The sequence below is a fragment of the Mustela lutreola genome, chromosome 2, assembly GCF_030435805.1.
Source record: "Mustela lutreola isolate mMusLut2 chromosome 2, mMusLut2.pri, whole genome shotgun sequence".
NCBI classification, from domain to species: Eukaryota; Metazoa; Chordata; class Mammalia; order Carnivora; family Mustelidae; genus Mustela; species Mustela lutreola.
The window spans coordinates 79,108,020-79,124,390 of record NC_081291.1 but is presented as its reverse complement, the minus strand read 5'-3'; the positions used below and the strand labels follow the sequence as shown (position 1 = coordinate 79,124,390).

At 38.9% G+C, this 16,371-nt stretch overlaps 1 protein-coding gene and 1 long non-coding RNA gene across 2 annotated transcripts in view; one reads left to right on the top strand and one right to left on the bottom strand.

The window, feature by feature from the left end:
* Positions 1-16,371, top strand: part of LOC131825553 (serine/arginine repetitive matrix protein 1-like) — a 618,386-nt gene that overhangs the window by 406,856 nt on the left and 195,159 nt on the right. The gene's annotated exons all lie outside the window — the stretch shown is intronic.
* LOC131824460 (uncharacterized) lies at positions 10,332-16,040 on the bottom strand. Its single transcript, XR_009350859.1, has 2 exons — positions 15,830-16,040; positions 10,332-10,517 (listed from the first exon to the last, which is right to left on the bottom strand). It is a non-coding gene; the product is annotated as an uncharacterized LOC131824460 (long non-coding RNA).

Sequence of the window (16,371 nt, the reverse complement as noted above, 5' to 3'; positions counted from 1 at the left end):
ATTTCACTTTTTTTCATCCAACAGTTGACACAATGCTACTCAAAGTGTAATCCATTGACCACAGCATCAGCATCCTGGGAACTTGTTAGAAATGCAAATTCTTGGGCCTTACCATAGACTTAAAATTTTTAGATAGGAGGTTCAGGAGTCTCTGTTTTTAACCGTTCCCAGGATCCACAGATAATTATTATATACAACTTTGGCAAGGAGGGTAGGAATTCTTTTGGCTCCAGAACCTCATTGCCCATTCCAACTCTACCACTTAGCTGTGTTGTGTTACTCAGTTGTTGCCTAAGTTTCCTTAATAGGGTAAAATAGTATATATCTCAGAGGATTCTTTCAAAAGTTAAATAAGTAAGTGAATAGATAAAAGGTACATGCTGTAGTGCTTAACACCCTCTTAACAATTGATAAATATTAGCTATTCTTATTGAATGTATGGTGTGATCATAATAGCTAAAAAAGAGAAATTTAATTCACTTTTTACTTATATTTTCACTCACTAGAATTCATATGGTATGGAACTACCTGACTTACTTGTATTTAAGTCAGTTGTTAAAGATCCAATCTTTAATGTGAGCAAATATGAACCTATTACTTGTTAGTTTTACATTTTCTGAGAGATTTGGTGTACAAAACAAGGAATACATGGAGACATACATGTGCACCTACCCACATGCACACATACACATCAATTGATTTACATCATATTTGTATGGGATAATCCATGGAACCCAAGCAAAGTGGAGCACTGAGATTGTTTCATAAATGTCCCCTTACTCCTGTGGCTCCTGGGACCTATCTCTTCTCTATATACCCCTGCCCATTCAGTAGTTCTAACACAGCATACTGAATTAATCCTTTTTCCTCATTACATTTTTGCTCTACAAGAGCCTCTGAACTTAAAATCTGCTCTCTCCTAACTCCCTGAAGCCCACTTTCTACTGTCCTATTGTAATAATGTTCCCTCTAGTTTAATTCTATATGCAAGCCTCAGAACTTGCTATGTGTATTCCTACCTCACCCTAACCTCAGGTCCTGTGACATGGACTTGTCAGAAGGGAAGATTTTGCCCATAGTCTGCACTTGGATCTTGATCATTACTTTTATATGAAAATATCCCATCTAGTCATCAGCTTACTCATTATTTTTTAGGGCAGGTACATGAGCATAGTATGTTCTTTATCTTTTTATAAATTCAGCCTTTGATGATTCCCATGTTTCCCATGAAATAACCTTAAAAGAATTGAAATTTTGATAGCAAACACTTTTCATTTTCTAAATTATTTTTATGGGTACTCTACTACTGATAATATCATTGGTCTCTTTCTTTACATGTGGCACTGTGTGTTTTATGTAACCTAATTCACTTAATTTCCATAACCCTATACAGTAGGTCCTGTTTTCATCCCTGTTTTCCAGAGGATGAAACTGATACCAGTAACTTCCTAAGGTCAAACTGAAAGTACAAGGTCATGAGTGACTTATAACTCAGAGAACCTGACTTCCATAGCCCTCTTTCATGGTTACTTTGGTCCATGACCTCTTACTTAAAATAACCTCAGAGGGCATAAAAATAAAGGGAGGTTAAGTAAACTTGGCCTGGAGTAACTACACAAGTTCTCTGGCTTCGAATTCTGTATTTTCTCCATTCTACTGTAGGACCACTGTGCAAGTAAATGTTTGCTATTATAAATAAAGACTTGGGAGGACTTCTTCCATGGATTGTATTTTTTTCTACCTCTGACTTCTGGGATCTTATCACAGTGATGCAGATTCTTACCCCATATGTTAGAGACAAGGAACAGAGAGGAAGAAAGGGAGGGAGGGAGAGAGGGGGAGAGAGAAGGATGAATGGAGGTAGGAAGAAGGTATAGCTCATTAAGAAACAGGGTGTCTGATTTTAATGCACCATCCATGTTTTATTTCTATTTTACTAATTGAAACATAAATGCCCTTATACTTGTCACCATTCAATTGTAAATGAAAATCTATCCGAGAGGATGTTATAACACTCTCCCCCTGCCCATTATTCATACAGAGGAATAAGAAGGAGAAAAACATCAATAACAATAAAAAGCCATACCTGTGGCCGTGGCAGTTACAACCACTAAATCTAGTTTCAAATTCTATTAAAGTAATGGGACAAAAATTAAGAGGAAAAATCTGTACATATCCAGGGAGCAACAGAACATTAGCAATAAACAGCCTGGTTTATAAAGCACAGATTGGGCTCGACAGGTTTGGTCACACTTTTCCAATTGAATCACCGAGTTAGTGAATGAAGAGAAAGAAGTCGGTATACTCTATTTGGCCCATGAGCTAGGAACACACAGCTGTGTCTCTCTGTACTTAAAGACCAGCTCAAGGAGGAGAGTGTTGAGGAAAACGAGTCAAATCAACTATGGCAATTATTGATTTTTTACTTGGACATTGAGGGGTGCCTAGAAAGCAAGGATACAGAACTGTGTGTAACTGGAGTGGTACAAGGTGATAAAGTGTTACTCTTTAGCTGAGTGGAATCAATGCATTTGCTGGAATTCTAGCTCTGTCCCAGTTTTTACTGAAAACTCAAAGGTGAGTATTGTACCCTATCACCTGTAACGTACTAAGCGGTCTTAGGGTCCAGCTTTCATCAAATCTATGTGCTTGTTCCCTATAGCTGTGCCACTGTATCATGGTGGCTGTCATTGTTGTGACCTTCATTTGTGGGTTTATGGATTCTAGGACCACTTTCTCACATGCAGGGGACTTGTCTGAGTCAGAGGATTATCTCACCTTCTAATATCACCCAAGCTAAGAACGTTTCCATTGTCCTTTCCTACCCCATAAAAATAAGTACTTCCATAGAGGTACTGTGTCCCAGAATGTTGAATTATGAGGCTATATGCAAACATGTTGCAATTTTGTGTATTCCCTTATAGTCCTTCTGGGTAGTGGAGACTTGGCGGCCCACTGGCTCCCCAGATACACAGATGGTCAGCACATTTTCTTTCAAAGGAATTGACTTTCCCCTCCATTTCTAATGAGCCACATTTGCAGGAGTCAGAATGCTATAGTTTAGCATTTTCTTTCACACAAAAGCATCCACTGTATGGAAGAAAGAAAGAAAGAAAGAAAGAAAGAAAGAAAGAAAGAAAGTTGTGTATAGAGCCAAAGATACTACCCCATTTTCTAGATCAGATTATATCAAAATAAGATCCATCTGTGAATCCATAAATTTATTGTTGATTAACTATATACTTTCAAAATAAGTTTAGCATTATAGACTTTCCTTCTTTTTTTTTTTTTTCTTTTCAAAATTAACAGTGGATCTTTTTTTCCATGTGTGCAACCTATCTTCTCCCTGGTGATGGCTGAGAAGATAGATAGTAGGGGGAAATAGATTTAAGTTATTACCTGTTCTTCATTGCATAACCTTTCTCTCTCTGAATCCAATCCTACATTTCCAACCCTGAGATGCAACTCTTTATTTTCAGCATTGGTCTTTGGACACTGTGTTTTGAATGTTGGCCATCCTTCTCTATTATCTGGTTAGTTTAAGAAATGGAGGCCAGGCCTATGCCATGTGTCTTCCCTTATTGCAGTAAAAGATCTCCTTGTTCACAGATATAGATATGAAAAGAATTTTCCACGATGTTAATAAATAGAGAAAATGAGATTTTTAATTTTTCTATTTTCAAGCAGCCTTTCATGAGAGCTAACGGGAAAAGAGAAGGAAGTCACAGAAGAACCTATATTTATTGATGATCAACTGTGTACCAAGGATTGTTCTAGCTGCTCTTATGGACATTTTTCTTCTTTTATTTAGTCTTTCTAACAAAACTACAAGATATTTCCCTGTTGTAGGTGAGAAAATTAGGTATAGAGAGTTCAAATTATGCGTCCAAGATCACAGAGAAAATGACAAAGAGATCCCAGTTAAAAACAAGGACTGCTAATTCTCTAGCGGAAGGTGGGCTCTTAGGACAGGATTTGTAGGATGGGTCCAGAAAGCACCTCTGCTTTCCTGCTCAGATTTCTTCCTTTAGAGGCATCGCCCTCCCACTATCTTTCATTTCTTTTTTTTTTCTATTTTTTTTAATTGTGTTATGTTAGTCACCATAAAATATTTCAATATCCACGTTCCTCCTTCTGCCTATGGCACTTATGAATAGCTTTAAAACTTTTGGGAGGGAGACAAACCATAAATGACTCTTGATCTCACAAAACAAACTGAGGGTTGCTGGGGGGAGGGGGTTTGGGAGAAGGGGGTGGGATTATGGACATTGGGAAGGGTATGTGCTTTGGTGAGTGCTGTGAAGTGTGTAAACCTGGTGATTCACAGACCTTTACCCCTGGGGATAAAAATATATGTTTATAAAAAATAAAAAATTATATTAAAAAAAACTTTTATTTAGTGGAAGATAATACATAAAAAGTGGATAAATAAGTGTATTACCTGATATATTTTCACAAACTGGACATATCCATATTGGGTCACACTCCAGAGCTAGCTCTAGAGCATTATTAGCACCAGAAGCCCCCCATTTCTTCCTCATGCCCTCTTCCTGGAAGTAACCCCAAAGATAATCACTATCCTGACTTCTAACAATGTAGATTAGTTTCATCTGTTTTTGATATTTACTTAAATAGAATCGTAGAGAATATATTCCTTTGTGTCTGGCACTTGTTCTCCAATTTTTTTTTGTGCGGTTCATGTAGGTTTTCCCCTTAAGCATTAGCCCATTCATTTTCATCACTGTATAATATTCCACAGTATGCAATGTATATGTTTTTACTTTTGACAAACATTTGTTTTTTTCCAGTTTAAGGCTATTATGAATAATGCTGTTCTTAACATTCCTGAACAAGTCACCTGATATTCATACCTATGTACGTCTGTTGGCTATACATCTAGGACTGGAGTTGCTGGATTATATGGATGTGTACACTTTGATGTGATGAGTTTTGCCAAACAATATTCACATTCATTTACACCAGCAGTATATGAGGATTCCATTTCTTCAGCATCCTTGACAGCACTTGGTATTGTCAGTCTTTTTAATTTTAGCAACCTGGTTTATGTGTTTAGATATATCATTGTGGTTCTAATTTCTCTTCTCTTGATGACCCATGGACTAATCACCTTTTCCAGTGTTCATTTAATTGATAGTCTTTTGATCTCACACCTTTCACTTGGCTAGGATCTCTGAACTGTCCTTCAGAATATAAGCTTTGCTATTAGCCTTTTGGACCAAAGTACTTCAGGTATGTGAAGGAACTCCTCACATTTATTCCTTCCTTTGGGCTCTTGCCCTTGTAGTCCCCTCCTAGAAGAGTCTGTGTCAGAGGCACTTTGACAATGTTTTTAATTTTTAATTTTTATTTATCTATTTATTTATTTAAGAGAGAGAGCGTGCATGTGAACGTGGGGAAGAACAGAGGAGGAGGGAGAGAGAAAGGGAGAGGATGTCAAGTGGACTCTGCACTGAGTACAGAACCAACATGGGCTTGATCTCACAATCTTGAGATCATGACCTGACCCAAAATCAAGAATTGGTTGGATGCTTAACTGACTGAGGCACCCAGGCACTTTGACAATTACTTTCTGACCACCAACCCATTTCACTATCTCATAATGGCTGTTCCTTCTCTATTTTGTAAGTAAAGATGTGGAATGTACAGTATTTCTTGAGCAGATTGAAGTCAAATTTACCATGTGCTGTAATGAAGTCTGACCCCAAGCCAAGTGCTCCAGTGACCATTCTCTTTTCTCTTACTCCTGTTTTGATTTGTGGTCCTTATTATTTGTTCAAGATTGTTCCACCATCAGACTGTCTCTGAATATACAATTCATTGTGCACCCATCCACACCGAAGCGAGGGAGAGTTGGCATCAGAGGTCTCATTTCATAGTGGGGTGTGTTTTGAGAAGGATCCACAGTAGTTTTTAAAATAATACTTACTCAGTAAAAACTAAGTACAATCCTCACTTCTTTGCAGTCATTAACTTTATTATTATTATTATATTATTATATTTTTATTAACATATAATGTATTTTTAGCCCCAGGGGTACAGGTCTGTGAATCGCCAGGTTTACACACTTAACAGCACTCACCATAGCAATATCCTCCCCAATGTCCATAACCCAACCACCCTCTCCCGACCCCCCTCCCTCTGGCCTCCCTCAGTTTGTTTTGTGAGATTAAGAGTCTCTTATGGTTTGTCTCCCTCCCCATCCCATCTTGTTTCATTTATTCTTTTCCTACCCCCCAAGTCCCCCACACTGCATCTCCACTTCCTCATATCAGGGAGATCATATGATAGTTGTCTTTCTCCGACTGACTTATTTCGCTAAGCGTGATACCCTCTAGTTCCATCCACATTGTCGCAAATGGCAAGATTTCATTTCTTTTGATGGTGGCATAGTATTCCACTGTATATATATACTACATCTTCTTTATCCATTCATCTGTTGATGGACATCTAGGTTCTTTCCATAGTTTGGCTATTGTGGACATTTCTGCTATAAACACGCAGGTGCACGTGGCCCTTTGGATCACTACGTTTGTATCTTTAGGGTAAATACCCAGTAGTGCAATTGCTGGGTCAAAGGGTAGCTCTATTTTCAATTTTTTGAGGACCCTCCGTGCTGTTTGCAGCCATTAACTTTTAACCACTCCTACTTTCACAAAAGGAAATACATCAATTTAAGAAAAAAAATTAATCCTGGTTTATTCTTAGTAATTTAACATCAATCAAAACCATTACTTATATATCTAAATTATAGCCTTGCTATCATGGGAGGAAACTGATTTTTTTAAAAAAATAAAAGGAAAGAAATTTGCACCCTTCTGTATAAAAATACTTCTATAGTATGATAACAGATCAGATTTGGAAGCTATTGGTTTTAATGTGATAAATATAAAAACAAACTTATATGCTATTAGGGATGTCAAACTTAAAAATCAGGTTTTGTCTTCAACATTTACTAGAATGGTCTTTATCAGTTTAGTGTTTTCAGCCTCTGTTACTAGCCAGTAAGAAATACTTTTTCCCCATACTATTCACTGAGCTCTATGGCATTAATTTTTTTTTTAAATTTCCCTACAAATCCAATCAACCAACCAACCAATCAGTCAACAAACCAACCAACTAAATGAACATGCAAAAGAGGACCCTCAGAAGTGTATACATAGTAACTGAGAGACTGAGTTTTGTTCCATCTGGTATAGTAACTGAGGTTTTCTCTTTGCTCCCCGTGCTTAGTGCAATACAACATGGGTCCTTAAGACTTTGCCAGTGTCTTGGAGACTGATTAATAAGAAGCTTATACTAGGTTATGTTAACAGGATGCAAGAGTTAACTTTTAAAAATTAAAAATCTTAATTAGTTCTTTAAGAAATGATTTCTCACTTACCTTTAAAAAATAACACAAGTTAAAAAATTTCTTTAAATTGAAACCTGTTCATATGGTTGGCATATCTTTATTGCTCCACAAAATATGAAGAGAATTAAGTTAGTAGTAGATGCTATTTTAGTCTGGGTGGAAGACATTTGTTTGGGCATTGAATAACCAGTTCCTTACTAAAGGTTTTATATTCTCATCAAATACAGACCCAGATCTAGGAGCTCAGAGAGGACCATTTCTAGAAAACTTGTATACTGAAATAATAACTTCATGGATAAAACATTCTGCATCTTTGTACTTTAATTTCCTATTCATATAAACATGGGATTTACAGTATTTTTCAAATCCAATGTATAACTCATTTCCAAGGCTCTATCCTCTGATCACAGGCCAATCCCTGTTGGCAAATACGAAGTACTGACCACATCAACATGGAAAAAAATAAAAAGCTGCACTGCAAAAAGAGGGAATATATACCCTTGTCTCAAACTACATGCCACCCAATGCTCTGTTGACTGTTTTCAATCACATACTTCTGTTTGGTCCCAGAATATTGATGGGTTATGCATGTTCCGGAATGTCTAATTTTTTTTACATGATTCCCTGAATTCACTCGCCATTTCCACTGTAACAAACATTCTGTGTAGCAGAGTGATTAAAAAACTACTTAAAACTCTCAGCCCTGTGATTTCTTTCTTTGTGAATTTGAGTTCCTCTTACATTTAGAAAATCAGAGAAAATAAACAAAGATAATAAATCATGGAGGCATTATGGTCCTTGATTACAGTGGTCTGCAAAGCCATTTGTATGTCTTCCCTCCTGGGGTTATTGAGTCCTTCCTTAGAAATCAGGAGCTGATAACTGTCTTCTTTTATGTAGGAGGTTGGGTTTCTGGTGATTGCAGTGACTCATAAGTTATGCTTATTGATGAAAGTTAAGTATTCTTACTTGCCCATGTCCTTGATTTCCCTTTGCCTTTTTATTATTATTTTGCTTTGTATTTCAGAACTGTATATCATTTGTCACATAAAGGAAAGATTGATGAACTGAATTTCAAAATTTCCTTAACATCCTTATATAACATGGTTTCCAAAAATATTTAAATATGAGATCACCCTCATGTAGCCTTACTCACCATCCAAAAATAATAATAAAAAATACTGTAATAATTTTAGAATTTATATGGGTAACTGTAGGAAATTGGTCATAAAGGTGCAGGGAGCCGCATTACCTACTACTGGGGGAGACATTTAAAAAAGATGTATTTTCTCATAGTATGTGCAAAAAGATTACAAAGATGCCTAGTAATGCAAATGTGACTTATTAGCATCATTGTCATCATGAATAAGGGGTGTCTTGTAGACATGACAGTAATCCCTCAGATTATGTGAGGATTAGAGTTTTTGGTTTGGTTATTCTCAGATGGTTATTATTTTATTTTTAATGATATATTTATTTGAGAGACAGGGAGTGCGAACTGGGGGAGTTGCAGAGGAAGAAGGAAAGAGAGAATCCTCAAGCAGAATCCCAGCTGAGCATAGAGCCTCACACAGCTGGATCCCAGGACCCCGAGATCATGACCTGAGCTGAAATCAAGAGTCTGACTGAACCACCCAGGCACCCCTCAGATTGTTATTAGAAATCATCTCATAAGATCTTCACTTCACAGTGTTTTTTGCAAGAAGGTCACATCTCATAAAAGTTGTTTAAAGAGAGTTAGAAGTGGGGGCCAGAACATAGGGAAACTACTGCAGGAGGATTGCTAATCAATCCAGAGCATAAATCACTGGATAGCGATAGTTCCACAGTATGACTTTCATGGGCCCCTTCAGCCATGAAACCTTGTTAAAAATTCTATTTTAGGATGTTGTTGGTGAAAAGGCAAATATTGTATGATACAATCTTTTTGTGAGCTGAAGGTTGATGTTTTTCTTCTAATTAAAAAAAAAAGCATATTCGTAGGTCTCTGGACACTTGGCAGTGCCTGCTATGCCTGGTAGGTAGATGAGGCCCAGGCAGCAAGTCACCCACTCAGTCTCAGCCATTAGAATGTGTTTAGATTATCACACAATCAGACACCATCTTAGATAACACAGGACGAAGCTCTGGGGGATTGAAATGTAGGGCAGGTGTGTTTCAATACAAAGAGAAATATGATAGAATGTGGCTTAGAAAGAAAAGACTGCAGTCTAGGTTCTAGAGATGGGGATGAAAGAGATAGAAGTAGAGGTCTGAAGGATCCAGAGAAATGTTTAAAAATGGAGCAGGAGGGAGGATGAGTAGAACAGTGAAGCACAAAATCAAAATCCTGACCCCAGTGATCTCCCAGGTTATCAACAGAATCATATATGTTGGAAATGACTCCAGTCTTAATAGCCCTTCTGGAAGAAATTGCTTTTATTTGTATAAACTAGATGATTTATGATAAAGTGTCTATCCATTTGCTTTTTGCCTGATCTCAGTGGAGGAAAATTATCCTCTATGCGATTGCAACACTGAAAGAAAATTACTCTTTTTGCCTTTCTGTATTTTTCCCAGCATACCTTTTAACTAACTTCATAAGCTCTATACTTGCAAGTCTTTTAATTGAAGGAACGTCAAAGCCTCGTGTGTCATTGGAGACTTGCAATCTCTGTGCTCACTTCATCTATGAAAAGTTAAAAGTCAGCCCTCGTTGAACATTCTTACCTTCATTCCTGCTAAAAAATAGTGCAAAACGTTAGCAGAGTTGGGGGGTGGGGAAGGAGTATTTTAATTCAGCCTTTAACAGGTTTACCAAGATGCCTTTGAAAATTGAGCTGAGACGGATACACATGTCAACATACTATAGGAGAATACAGTCAGAATTGTCTTCTCACAGAATGAAGACTTTTTACTCTGAGGCCTAGAATAAAAACACAACTCCCCTCTATTGCAAAACATCTCCCTTTACCGGAAACATTTTTAAAAATGGATTTTAATAGCTCTTTTTTCATCATTAACACCATGATAAGATTTCACGTATGGGGGCCTCTGGGTGGCTCAGTCAGTTAAACATCTATTTGCCTTCGGCTCAGGTCATGATCCTGGAGTCCTGGGATCCAGCCCCACATCAGGCTCCCTGCTCAGCAGAGTCTGCTTCTCCCTCTGAAAGACAGGATTTTTATGATATAGTCACATATGTGGGGGAAAATACATGGTATCTCTTTCTGTGGGTTGTAGAGAGAGACGGGTTGGATAAATTACTTCTGTCTAGTCAGACTCCTACTTTATGTTGTGTCATTCATCAGGCAAGGAGAATAGGGAATCAAATGGAGAGGAACGACTGTGATGTTAACACATCAACAGCAAGCTGATTTGAATAGTATTGACATGATGTGTAGCAACTCTACTAACCCTGTAATTTCTTTGCAATCTCAGCAGGTTGTGTTTATATAGCAACAGAAGGACCATGTAAAATCAGAGTTGGTTGTCAGGAGGCCTATAAGATAAAGGGGTGCATACCCATGCAGTGACTCTGTACTCTTTTCCCCAAACATTGAAAAGAAAGCTTTGTGAACTGCTTTGGGTTAGCTTTACAAGGACACACACAAGCCCAGGTAGCAATATCGCCAAGGGAGTTTGCTCTTCGGGGAGAGAGGAAAAAAAACACCATAAATTGGGGTGTCTGGGTGACTCAGTGGGTTAAACCTCTGCCTTCGGCTAGGTCATGATCCCAAGGTCCTGGGATGGAGCCCCATATCGGACTCTCTGCTCCGCGGGGGGCCTGCTTCCTCCTCTCTCTCTGCCTGCCTCTCTGCCTACTTGTGATCTCTGTCTGTCAAATAAATAAATAAAATCTTTTTAAAAAGACACCATAAAGTTAATGAAGCTGACAGTCTGGGTGCCTGGGTGGCTCAGTCAGTTAAGCATCTGCCTTTAGCTCGGGTCATGATCCCAGGGTCCTGGGATTGAGTCCCTCCTCAGCAGGAAGTCTGCTTCTTCCTTTGCCTCTGTCTCTTACCCCTACTCATGCTCTCTCAATCTCTCTCTCTCAAATAAATAAATAGAATCTTAAAAAAACTAAAAGAAACTCCAGTCATTGGACAGTCGATAGTACTTTCATAAGAAGCAGAAAGGGAAGTTTCATCATGAAAACTTTTTCTCTCATTTTGTCTTCCTATTTGAAGACTTATTTGCATGGTCCTCACCCCAATAATCTAAATTATGGAGAAGCTTTCCTGCATATTGTCTATGCTGGGATAAAAGCATATTGAAACTTTGATTTTATTAAGCGCACACTGCATACAGAGATTTACTTTCCAAATAAACATTAAGTGATTTATGCACTAATAGAATACAAGCTTCGGATGCTGTTTTGGGGAATTCTGAAGGATTTATGACTTTTCCCGCATCTCCCTCTTACCAACTTAGATACACTTCAGGATTTTATCATTGTTTTTGACAAAATACCTTGAGTTGAAGGTTGTAATAAAAAGCGCTCCAAATGCCAAATATTGGATAAAAACAAAGGCTATTCAGATTGCTAAAGAAAATCCCAATTTAGGGCGCCTGGGTGGCTCAGTGGGTTGAGCCGCTGCCTTCGGCTCAGGTCATGATCTCAGGGTCCTGGGATCGAGTCCCGCATCGGGCTCTCTGCTCGGCAGGGAGCCTGCTTCCTCCTCTCTCTCTCTGCCTGCCTCTCTGCCTATTTGTAATCTCTGTCTGTCAAATAAAATAAATAAAATCTTTAAAAAAAAAAAAAAAACGAAAATCCCAATTTAGCCACCCTTCTAAAATTAAAAACCAAGTCTGCAAAGCCTTATGTTATTTTTATATATTGTGTGTGCAAATAGTATTTAACTAAATCTCATTTGTTTTCAGCAAATGAGGAATAAATTCTTCATTTACTATATCATTTTACTTTTCTCTCCATGACTCTTTTTTCCAAGCAAACAGATTTTGCAATCAGATGCCTCCTAGCTGGGTGTTCATGAGCTGTGATGGATTACTTTTAATAGGTGCTATTTTCCTACTTCATTAACTGCTCTTTATCTGGTGGTGTTTCTTTGGACAAGTTAGAAAAGAAACAATGTTTCAGCCATTTACCCAAATAGGCAATGACATCAAATGTGTTTTTAAAAAGTTGATTATGCACACACAAAGATGTGTTTATTTTAGGAATATGTATGAGTAGAAGCTTGAGACTGCGGTGTGTGCGCGTGTGCACACACTTTTTCAACTTAAAACTCTCTCTGCTGGCTGACTGCCATCTCCATGCCAGTCTCCATGGCAACTTTCTTAAGGATAAGTAACAGAAATGTGAGGAGGCCGCCTGCCCACAAACAAAGCTGCCACAGCCCTGCCAGAGACCTGACTAGACACAATCCCAGAACACTCCACATTCCATGAGAGTTATGCAGGTTACTGCAGCTGGCTCCATTTAAAGATTCAACGCCTCCGGTCCTAGGAGGAAAGGTAAAGAATGTCTTCCCACATAGTGATTGGAATGTAGATGCACAACCCACATGTCTCCACATTGACATTATTTTTCCCTTCCCGTTGCTTTCAATAACTTAAAGGTTTTATACTGAGCACTTACTTTTGAGTGTTATTTGGAACTTTTCCTTCACAGAGACCATTGCCTGAAACAGCGAGCTGAAAACCCCACCAGGACACGATTTATGTACCTTTAAATCACTTGCATAACATGTCAGCCAAGCAATGCTTTAAAACTTTGTCCCATCTGCTTTTGTGAAAATAATAGATTTGTTTGCTTTTTAAATAGATTTTAATGCATTTATGCAAGTTTTTCCAAGAAATTAATACAATTATTTGTTAAAAGATATGGCCATGGACTGAATGTTTGTGTCCTCCCAAAATTCATAAATTGAAATCCTAACCCCCCACAAAGTAATGGTATTAGTAGGTGGGACCTTCAGGGGGTGCTTAAGTCAGGAAGGTGGGACCCTCGTGAAGGCTTCCTCGCCCCTTCCTCCATGTAAGGACACAGTAGGAAGGTGTCTTACAGAACATGAGCCTTTTGGTACCTTGGTTTTTGACCTCTGACCTCTAGAACTGTGAGAAATAAATTTCTGTTGCTTATAAACTATTCCAGGTAGAGTATTTTACTATAACCGGCCAAACAGACTGAGACAGTTATATACATAATGTATATCATTAATTCTCAACCAAGGACAATTTTTCCCCCTTGAGACACTTGGCAATACCTGGAAATTTTTTGATTTGAAATGGGGGCCATACTACTGGCATCTAGTGGGTAGAATTGGGAATACTTAGAAGTATTCTACAATGTACGGAAAGCTCTCAGAACAAAGGATTACTACTGGCCCAAAATGTCAATAATGCAAAGTTGAGAAAACTTCATATATACACTTAGATGTAATGAGTGTATGTTGTGTGCTGTGTGCGTATGTAGGTGTATATACACAGACTGATCTTAAAATAAAAAGCCTCATTTGTAGCATGTTCAGATAGCAATAAACTATGCTAAGGCACTTTTCTATCTAAATTGTTTTTGCTCTGTCTGTTCAGAGTGGGAGCCAGAATTCTAATAACAATGTCAATCTTAGGTCCACTGTTCAGATTTATCTGGATAATTTTTTTGGCACTCCTGTATCTGCGATTGTTTTTTTAAGACCACAAAAATTACCTGAGCACACCAGACCTACCCTAGGGAGTGAAGATGATGTAGAGTTTATTTTGTCTCTGAGGATGATTTCTATGCAATGAACTATAAATAATATACAGAATGTTTTGACACTAACTATTAATTCTTTCCCATTAGGAATTAGCAAAATGCTTACTAAGTATGGCTAAGGGACACATGTATGATCTTCAGCATCCAGATTGCTCATTTCATCACCAAAGTTCTGCTAATGCTCTCAGGAGTGCTCAATCTTGTTTCTATCCAGTACTAGTCGCAGTTTCCCTTATGTTGGGTTTTTTAACTGATTATGGAAAGTTCTGCATTTCTAGTTGCACATATGCAAAGCTCACTTTAAAGACAAATCCAGGAAGTTTTGTTGCATTAAGCAGTGCTTCTCAAGGTGTGGTTACGTGAGCTGGTAAAGGGCTGCAAACATTTGATTACTGGTCTACCACAACTTATTTATTTCTTTTTAAGGATTTTCTTTTCTTATTTGAGAGAGAGAGTGAGTGAGAGAGAGAGCACAAGCCAGGGGAGGGAGGAGCAGACTCCCCATTGAGCAGGGAGCCCAATGTGGGGCTCCATCCCAGGACTCCAGGATCACGACCTGAGCTGAAGACAGATGCTTATTGGACTGAGCCACCCAGGAGCCCACACAACAATTTAGATATTCAAAGTAATCTCTTAGAAACTTTCATAGCAATTTAATAATAATTGGATGAAATTGCATTTCATCCAATAGTTGGGTGTTGTTGAATGTGCATTTTGAGTCATAGGGGGTCCTTACTAACTATGAAGTAGTCAGTGGGATCACATGAAATCACTTGGCAAGGTCACACATTGATCAGTGACATTGGAAATCGAAAAATAAATAAATAAATAAATAAAACAACCAAACACTGATAATGTAAGAAATAACGTCACATTCATTATTTCTTAAACCCAGAAATGCCTTCTTATTTTATTCATGCATAGGTTAGTTCTGCTTATATCTGGGTGTGTCTGGTTAAGCTACCCTTGTATTTTGTTATGATGTTGAGGTTAGTTGGTTACTCTACCCAGGCAGAATAGTGTATGCTTTTGGTGCAACCTAGAAAGGGTCTTCTTTTTGAGAGAAGTGAGTATCATGTGTATAATTAAGATTATATTGTGTTGCTATTATCAGGAGCTTCCAGATTTCAGACACTTAACTTGGCAAAGTTTTATTTATGGATCTCAGTACCTGTCTCATGGGATGCAGGGGCCTGTCATTGTAGTCACACAGGAACCCAGGCTGATGGAGCGTCCACCACATTTAATGTTCATGGTCAGTATCAAGAAACAAAGGGGGGGGGAGGAGTCAAGATGGCGGAGAAGTAGCAGGCTGAGATTACTTCAGCTAGCAGGAGATCAGCTGGATAGCATATCTAAAGATTGTAAACACCTGCAAATCCATCAGCAGATCGAAGAGAAGAAGAACAGCAATTCTGGAAACAGAAAAACAACCACTTTCTGAAAGGTAGGACTGGAGGAGACGTGAATCCAAAGCGACAGGAAGATAGACCCCGGGGGAGGGGCTGGCTCCCGGCAAGCGGCGGAGCAACGGAGGAAAAAATCAGGACTTTTAAAAGTCTGTTCCACTGAGGGTCATCGATCCAGAGGTTAAACCGGGGCAAAGCCCATGCGGGGTCAGCGTGGCCTCAGGTCCCGCAGGGTCACAGAAGGATTGGGGGTGTCTGAGTGTTGCAGAGCTTGTGCGTATTGGAACAGGAAAACCAGCTACAGAGACAGAGCCGACAGTGAGATCACAGCTCAGGGTTACCTTGAACCGGCCACAGGCTCGGTGAGTTTGGAGCACGGCTGGAGGTCAGGCAGACGGGAGTAACTGGGCACTGTTCTCTGAGGGCGCACCGAGGAGTGGGGCCCGGGCTCTCGGCTCCTCCGGGCTGGAGAGCAGGAGGCCGCCATTTGTATTCCCATCCTCTGGAACTCTATGGAAAGCGCTCAGGGAACAAAAGCTCCTGAAAGCAAACCAGAGCGGATTACTCAACCCGGCCCCTGGTAAGGGCGGTGCAATTCCGCCTGGGGTAAAGACTCTTGAGAATCACTACACCAGACCCCTCCCCCAGAAGATCAACAAGAAATCCAGCCAAGACCAAGTTCACCTACCAAGGAGTGCTGTTTCAATACCAAGGAGAGCAGCAGAATTCCAGAGGAGGAGAAAGCAAAGCACGGAACTCATGGCTTTCTCCCTGTGATTTTTTTTTAGTCTCACAGGTAATTTAATTTTTTTCTTTTTTCTTTCTCTTTTCTTGCCTTCTGGTAAAATTTTTTTAAAACTTTTACCCTTTTCTTTTTTAACGTTTTTAAC